Source organism: Sturnira hondurensis, unplaced genomic scaffold (assembly GCF_014824575.4).
Source record: "Sturnira hondurensis isolate 20B ecotype Veracruz unplaced genomic scaffold, ASM1482457v3 Scaffold0019216, whole genome shotgun sequence".
NCBI classification, from domain to species: Eukaryota; Metazoa; Chordata; class Mammalia; order Chiroptera; family Phyllostomidae; genus Sturnira; species Sturnira hondurensis.
In genome coordinates this window covers 3,539,500-3,548,494 of record NW_028091847.1, presented here as the reverse complement: position 1 = coordinate 3,548,494, position 8,995 = coordinate 3,539,500, and the positions used below count along the sequence as shown (strand labels likewise).

General features: G+C 37.8%; 1 pseudogene; it reads left to right on the top strand.

The window, feature by feature from the left end:
• Positions 1–5,437: 5,437 nt before the first annotated feature.
• Positions 5,438–6,002, top strand: LOC118974198 (60S ribosomal protein L18-like; annotated as a pseudogene).
• Positions 6,003–8,995: the final 2,993 nt, after the last annotated feature.

Here is an 8,995-nt window from a genome sequence, read left to right as displayed (position 1 = left end):
AGGGAAAAAAAGAAGATTTAAAAAAAATGGATCTCACGAGAATGAGAAGACCACTGCCACAGACTGGGAGCAAATATTTATAAAAGACATAGCTGATAAAGGACTGTTATCTAAAAATACTCTTAGACCTCAATAATAAGAAAGCAAACATACTAACTATATTATGATCAACAGACCTGAACAGATTGCTCACCAAAGAAGATGTACAAATGGCAAATAAGCGTGTAAAAAAGATGAAATCATACGTCATCAGGAAATGCAAACTAAAATGGCAGTGACACACCACTACACTTCTCCAGAATGGTGAAAATGCAGAACACTGACAATACCAAACGCTGACAAGAAGCAACAGGAGCTCTCATTCATTGCTGGGGAGAATAGCACAGTCATTGTGGAAGTTAGTTTGGCAGCTTCTTGCAAAACTGAACAAACTTTCACCATATGATCCAGCAATCACGCTCCTTGGTGTTTACTGAGATGGGCTGAAAACTTACATCCACACAAAAACCTACACATGGCTGTTTATAGCAGCTTAATTACTAATTGCCAAAACTTGGATGCAACCAAGTTGCTTCAGTAGGTAAATGCACAAATAAACTGTGGTACATCAAGGCAATGGAATGTTATTTAGCACTAAAAAAAAAAAATCTATCAAGTCATTAAAAAAGTGGGAAGAAACTTAAATGCATATTACTGCATGGAAGAATCCGATCTGAAAAGGCTACACACTATAGAATTCTAACTATGTGACATCCTGAAAAGGGCAGCACTGTGGAGACAATATAAAGTTCAGTTGTTGCCAAAGGAGCGGAGTGGGGAAGGGTTAAATACAGAATTTTTAGGGCAGTGAAATTATTCGATATGACACTATAACAGTTGATATACATCATAATACACTTACCAAACCCCATAGAGTGTTCAACACCAAGAGTAACCTATAGTATCAATTTTGGACTTGGGGCTAAAATGATGCATAAGTGCAGGCCTAACAATTGTAACAGATGTGCCATGTAGCTGGGATGTTATTCGTGGGGAAAGTTGTGAGTGTTCTGACTCTGTGTTCATCAAGCAACTTCTTATTTCCCAAGCAGATCTGCCCATGGGGAGGGACTATATCGTTCACCTAGAGTTAAACTATTGCTGATTCCTGAGCATGATTTCTGGGTAAACGTGAAAGATGACCTCTGATTATGATTTGGCTACTCATAGGCTTTGATCATGGAAAAAGACTTTTACGCCAACCTGAATGAGCAGGTTATGTTTCTCACTGAATTCATAAAATAGGCATTCCGATTTGTATAACTCTGTGCCCTTGAGTTGGTGTGACTCCCACCTTCCTGGGATGATCATCCTTGAGCGAATGTGCAAGCAGGAAACGCAGGTCTTCCTCGGAGTCCAGATCCAGCTGTTCTCCTGTTAGGTGACCTTTTTTCATTTTCCAACCCTTTTGGTTGATTCCGGCACGGATTACATCAGTGTTCAGCCAGCAACGAAAGTTAAAGGTTGCAATTCAAAACTATAATATATAAAGTCACTCCTGAAACTCCACAAATTTTTGAAAAATCAACCAACTCATTCTATTTTAAGTATATTTAAAATTTGATATGAAAAATTGCTGAACACAAATAAAACCATGTGTACACATATAATAGTGTTTTGAAGTCAGCTTTATGAGAATGTTATGATTCAAGCAAATGATTAAGAGATTGCTATACTTTCCTGTGATGCTTTTTCTAGATTACAGGCTTATCACGACTGAGCACTGACCAGTGGATGAGCTAACTACTTGCAGATTTACCGAGTGATGATCTCCTGTTGAGACAGTAAGTGGCCAGATAAATAGCCACACAAAACCAGCTGAACCTGTTAGGACTTGACTGTGATAAGCATGTTTCTCAACAACCACAACCCATACCCTCTTTAGTTGACCTTTTTTTATCTGGCTATTTTTTTTACCTGCCAACAAATAATGCCCACTCGGTGCTGCCTCTGGCCCATTAATTCTGCTTGGCTCCCTTTAAAATTTTGGACAACATGCTTCTCAGGTGATTGCAATATGAGTCAAGTGGAAAAAAGAGGTTGTCAACAGTCCCAGCGAGGTCCAAAGTCTTGGCAGTGGGTTTCATGTGAGCCGGGTGCTGTCATCACGTCCATCAGGCCTGGAGCACACTGTTATTATTACAACCAGGCATTCCCATTGCCATCACATTCCCATTGCCATCAGGAGAGAGGGAAGCCTTCTCCTCACAACTGACTGCGAGCAGCTTGATCCCTCTAACCTTGAGAAGCACAGCGTGTCACAGGCAGGAACGGCCCTGTGGCTCACCTATAAGTCCTTTCCTCCTTGAACTGGCCCCACCCTCTCCCAAGTCTTCCTTCTTCTCAAACTGGAAGACAGTCAGAAATGAGACTGAGCCCAAGGATTTGGCTACAAGCCAAGAGGACAAACTAAAAGGACCACAGAGGGGAAGCAAAGGTATAATTCCGGGCTGCTGGGGAAGAGAATGCAAAATCCCGAGGCAGAGTCCCTGGGAGCCCTTGACAGGGCTCTTTGTGAATGAAAACGGATCACAAACGTCAACTAGTGATCCTTAGCAGGGCCTGTTTCTGGGCTAAAATTAAAAAAGTAAAGTTTATCATCTTGGTTTACCTTTTTTATCCCTGCCTTTCTTCCCTACCCACTAATAGGGACCTTTTCTCTCCTGGTGATCAAACTGGCCCTTGATTCTGGTTGATGTTGGAATCATCCATATTATAACTCATGCAAATGACGAAGGGACTGCTATACTTTACTGTGACGCTATTTCTGGAGGATTTGAATATGAATGGAGGATAATATGTCAATTCAGAGAAATAAGGCTTGATTAGTGAATGTTTGCTCCTCTCAATCCAGGCTCCTCTGCTGCTTAGTCAGTTTAGGACTAGATGTCATTTTCTCATGTGCTGGTGAGAACAGCATGGACCAAGCTTATTTAAAGCTAATAACAAGTATAGCCACAGCTGCTATCTATTAAGTTCCTACCTATTCCAATTACCAGATGTTTACATGAGACATCTCATTCAGTCATCACGAAAACAATATTAAATGGATACTACTATTTCTATTCTATAGATAAGAAAACCAAAGTCAGTAATTCTAAGCAAATAATGTTAGAGATAGTGAAGGGCTTTGAAAGCCCTTGACTTCTCAACTATACAATATCTCAGAAAGCACAAACTTCAGTTGAGTTTTCAAATTAAAACATTCAAATTAGATTTCCAAAGTTGCAATAGAATAAAATTATGAGACTGAAAGAGGTGATTGGAGCATACTTACCTGCTCTACCCATCTACCTCTAAGGAATACTGTGAGATTCTCCAAAAATCTGGGCTTTTTTCTAAGATGAAACTATTAGAATAAATCTGTGTTTCACTCTTAAAAAAATTATATTCCTATACCTGGACCACAAATAAAATCTCAATGCCTTCTAAGAAGAAATAACACAAACAACATTTCTTCACTAAAATGCAACAAAGCTAAAGTTAACAACAAAATAAAAAGCCAAAAAGGAACTTCCACCTCAAAATTAAAAACACATTGTTAAATAGCATAAAAATTTATACTGAGTGGAAGAAGTCAGACACTAAAATTACATACTGTATGACTTATTTATATGAAGTTAACAAGCAAAACTAATCCATGGCGACAAAGATTAGAATAATGATTACCTCTGAACGTTGGCTGAGAGTGGGCACAAAGGATTACTCTCATTACCCTGAGTAATCCTTTGATACAGAGTAATCTGTATCATCTGTAAATGGCATAATTGTGCATGGAAAAATCCAAAGTAACTTAGAAATAAGTTACTATACTTAGTAAGTGAATTTAGCAAGGTCTCAATATCTGATACATCCATTTACAAATATCAATTGTACTTTTATAAATAAATGAAAGTAGTAGAAAAATAACATTTACAATAGCATTGACTTTAAATACCTCAGAATAAATCTAATATGCACAAAACCAACACAGTTAACTTTAAAATGTTATTGAAAGAAATTGTAAAGTCCCTACATAAATAAAAAGCTACCCCTTGATCATCAACCAGTAGAGTCCGTGTTGTAAATATGCCAGTTCTCCCCAAAGCAAGTGACAGACTCAATGTCACAACCAAAATTCCAGTGAGGATTTTTGGATAGAGAAATGGACAAGTTTCTAAAACATATCTTGAAAATGCAAAGATCCAAGAACATACAAGATAGATTTGAAGAACGTACTTGGAGTACTTACACCACTAGCTATCAAGCTACATCAATTACGACAGTGTGACCCCAACTCAAGCTGAGGCAAATGGTCCAGTGAGATGCAAGAGGGAAGCCAGAGAAGGGTCTTGGTGTGAATGCCTGGCTTAAGGCAGAGGTCACATTACAGAATGGTGAGCTGAGCAGAACTGTAACAGACCATGGCAAGTCAACTGGATACCCAAAGAGAAAACTTAATCTCCCGTTATACCAAAGAAAAATTCAATTCTAGGTGAACTATAGATAAAAATATATAGGGTAAAAACAATTAAGCTTTTAGAACATGATGTAGGAAAATACCCTCATGATCTTCTCATAAGCAAAGTCTTCCCAAAAAGGAATTTTAAAAAGCACTAACTATAAATGGAAAAATGATAAGTTTGACCACATAAAAACTACAAAGGTCTGCTCATTAAAAACTCATTTGGAGGCTTTAAAAGTTAAATTGCAGAGTAGGAGTCCATGTGCACAATTCTTACATTGTAAAGAAGGTTGTCTCATGTATCCAGAATATTTAAAGAACCTCTTTAAATAAAAAGAGTGATCTAATCCAATAGAAACATGGCCAAAGTCTTGAACAGGCACATCGCTTCTCTCCAGAGAGCTAAATCAGTTTCGGCATACCCAGTGGGCTGCTGTACAAAGGAATGTGGAGAACCTCTAGTCATTACTGTGCTGCGCTTGGAGAAAGAGGGGAAGTGGAGACGAAGGTGTGTGGCACTGTGAGTGTTTACGTATGTATTATCCTACCTCTGTCCTTGGCTTGGCAGCATAATCACAGAGAAGAGAAATAACCCTGGTAACTTTTAAAATGCAGGATTTCAAACATTTATTCCTAGTGGAATATATTCTAAGGACCAAAGAAACACAAATGAAACTTGCACTGTTTTTAGTAATCATATTGTTGGTGGTAGTTTTAATATTACTCTGATTCTGTTACATATTTATTTTAAGATAAAGCAAGTAAGTAATTCTTTTAGTGCCAGAATCAAGAACGTTTATGCAAAACAAAAGAATGCAGATATAAGAAGAGTTTAAGTAAAACTCCTCTATTCTTGAACTTGAATTAGAAGTATCCGTATGAAAGAATAATGTATTGTCTCAAAAAATACTTATTTCTGCTCTTTCTGGACCTGGTGGAACAGGAAGCACCATCATGGAAGTGGACATTCACCCCAATGGAGACCAAAAGGCCCAGGGCAAGCAGCTCAAGAGCCAGGACATCTACCTAAGGCTGTCAGTCAAGCTGTACAGGTTTCTGGCCAGATGAACCAATTCCACCTTCAACCAAGTGGTGCTGAAGAGGTTGTTCATGAGTCAAACCAATCGACCTCCTCTTCCCCTTCCTCTATGATCCAGAAGACGAAGCTTCCTGGACGGGAGGGCAAACCTGCTGTTGTTGTAGGATCTACAACAGATGACATGTAGGTGCAGGAAGTGCCCAAGCTGTGGGTGTGTGCTCTTCGTGTGAGCAGCCAGTTGAGCTGACTCCTTAAGGACAGCAGCTAGATCCTCACCTTCAAGCAGCTGGCCCTGGGATCCCCCAAGGGTTACGGCATCATCCTGCTTCCTGGTCCTTGGCCAAGGGCCCAGAGGTGCACAGGCATTTTGTCAAGGCACCAGGAACCCCTCATAGCCACACCAAAGCCTACCCACCCTCCAAGGGCCAGAAGTTTGAACATGCAAGAGACCCATGGGCCACAGATAGCTACAAAAACTAACCCCATATCCTACTTTCTTATTAAAGGTCTTTGCATGCAAAAAAATACTTGTTTCTTAGCTCCGTCCACTGAAAAAGACCTAGAAGCAATTACCAACCCAGAAGCAATAGGTACTCCTATCATCAAAATGGTAATATTTAGATGCTACTTCCCATTAAAAAGAACAAGAGATCCTTTTAAAAAGTGCCTGCTTTAGGGTGGGGCTGGCAATCTACAACTTGTTATACTAGAGAGTAGGAAAAATATTCGGTTTATTAGAATTTTGTCAAATAAATGCACCAGACAACTTGTGAAGTTCTCCACTGGTTAAAGATACAGTAATTTTAGCAACAATAACAATATCTAAAAATGGGTTGAAACATAACAAGTATGTTTAAATTTGTACATTTATAACAATACTTTAAAAATGTATTGATTACATTACTTAAAAATGTATTGATTACTGTATTGATTACTACTTCAAAATAATGTTAAAGATTTAACATTATTTTGAAAATTGGTTAACACAGGGACAGAAACATTTGTTCTGTCTTTACTATTGAACTGTACCTCAGTTTGAATAAACACTTGACAAAGAATACTTCTTTAGAGAAGTGCTCCACTAGTAAATGAAAAAGGAATAATAGAAGATCTAGGACTTAATGAAACATTGGCCAGTGTTTTGTAGCTCTTAATGAATTCATGGATCTAGGCAATGATCATTAATGGCTGTTAACATCTCAAAAAGAGAGACAATCAGTTTATACCTCCTGATGGATGTACACAAAATGAATATTTTTGCTAAAAAAAAAAAGTCAAACCTGAATCTAATCAAGGATCTACATCAAGCTATCAATTTATGGAAAACAGAGGGACAAGAGAACATTCTCAGCAAAACCAAGGGGATAGGGATAGCAAAATGCACAAACAAAAAGCTATAGGACAAATTTTGAGAAGAAAAGAGATGAAAGAGAACATATAGATTAAACGAGGCTTCAGAGGTTTATTGATCAATCGCAATTTATGTACCTTGTTCAGATCCTAATTTAAACAAGCAATATATGTGCAAAAATCCAGGAACTCTTTAACTGACCAAATATTAAGGGCATTATTAATTTTTAGTGTGATACTGTGATTATGTTTTTTAAAAAGTATTTTTACAAGGGCATGTTAAAATATTGACAGATGAAATTTTAGGACATCTGAACTTGCTTATTAAAAGAACCAAGCAAAGAGGTAAAACAAGCAGAGCTGAAACCGGTTTGGTCATAAATTGGTGACTGTTGAATATGGGTGATGGGTCCATGGGAGTTCTTCATATTATCTTTCAACTTGCTCATGTTTGACATTTCTATAATAAATTTTAAAAGTTTAAAACATCATTGCTTATTTTCATTTATTCACCCATTCATTTAAAATTTATTGAGCAACTACTAAGGATTTGAAAGAAAAAATTTAATTTATAGAAATCTGTAGGAAAAGTTGAGTGTAATAATACAAAATAGAAAAAATAAGGACAGAATCAACAAACATGTTCTCCTCTCTTCCATTGAGTAACATAAAAACAAACAAACAAAGAATCCTTAGATGAATCTCCAGAAGGAGAACCTCACTCTAGACCTGGATACATCAATAAAGCGGGTGAGTTGGTTTTCCTTAGTCTCCGAATAGTCCTTTCATGGCCCCCCACCCCTTTTTTCCCCCTTCATGCACATGCCTTTCAACCCTAACACAGCCCACTCTCATTAGGTAAACTTGCCTGTCAGTGTAATGTGTTACCTCTATGGGACTGTTTGTGTAAGGCACGTGATGCACCACATTACATGCCTTGTTGAGTGTTCCAGGTACATATTCTGAAATACACATAGCTATGCGACTTCTGTACAGAATCTCAGTTATTATGGTTTTCAAATTAAAATTCCTTCTAGAGCATCTGATATAATTATAGGCACTCTGATCAACATTTCAATCAGTCCTGGTTATGAATTATCTTTCATAATATATCCTAAAGAATACTACTTCTCCCTAAAGCACCTCGGTTGAATTGGTCACTTATAAATCATCTCATCTTTTATGTTATTATCATTCTTTTTTAAAGCTCAGGAAAGTGAGGTACACATTGAAGAAGATTTAGATTTGAAATTGACTTTTTTGCCCTGGCTGGTGTAGCTCAGTGGATTGAGTGTGGGCAGCGAACCAAAGAATTGCCAGTTTGATTCCCAGTCAGGGCATATGCCTAGGTTGCTGGCCAGGTCCCCATTGGGGGCCACTTGAGAGGCTACCACACATTGACATTTCTCTCTCTCTTTCTCCCTTCCTTCCCCTCTCTCTAAAAATAAATTAATTAATTTTAAAAATAAAATAAAATAGACTTTTTAGACATATTTTAGATGAAGAAGAGAAAGTGACAAGACTTAGGTCAAATTTCTTAAAGAAAGGGACTGGGTAATATTTCCAGGAACAAAAAAAAATCAAAATATGCACTCAGGGAAGGTGGCTCTGGTCTGTTTTGCATGGCAGAAAAAGTTCTGCACAGCACTGGGCACCAGATGTGAAAGGTGTCAAGTAGAGAACTAGCTAAATTAAAAAGAAAGCAGTTAAGTATACGGTATACGTATAACTAGATATATGTGTGTATATAGAGATATAGCTACATATAAGGATACACATATAGATATGTATGAACAGAACATGGAGGACATTTTGAAGTCACTGCTTTGATTAATTAGTGTGGATATATGATCCGAATCCGCTGGGTGGCCCCTGGGCCAGCACAGTACAGAAATGACAGTGCGATCCCACTGAGACACAAATCAGAACCTGTGTGTAAAAAGTGGTGGGAAAGACTCTCGGCATATATTTAAGATGTGTGAGTGAGGTTTATTTTTATAGTACATTATGGAATGTTTATTGTGCTTATTTCCAGACTTTTGGGTCTCAGAGACCCAGTAAGAAAATGTTGTGAACAATGACATTGGCATAGAGTTACCAACGTTTTCTTTTTCCAAGTAAAT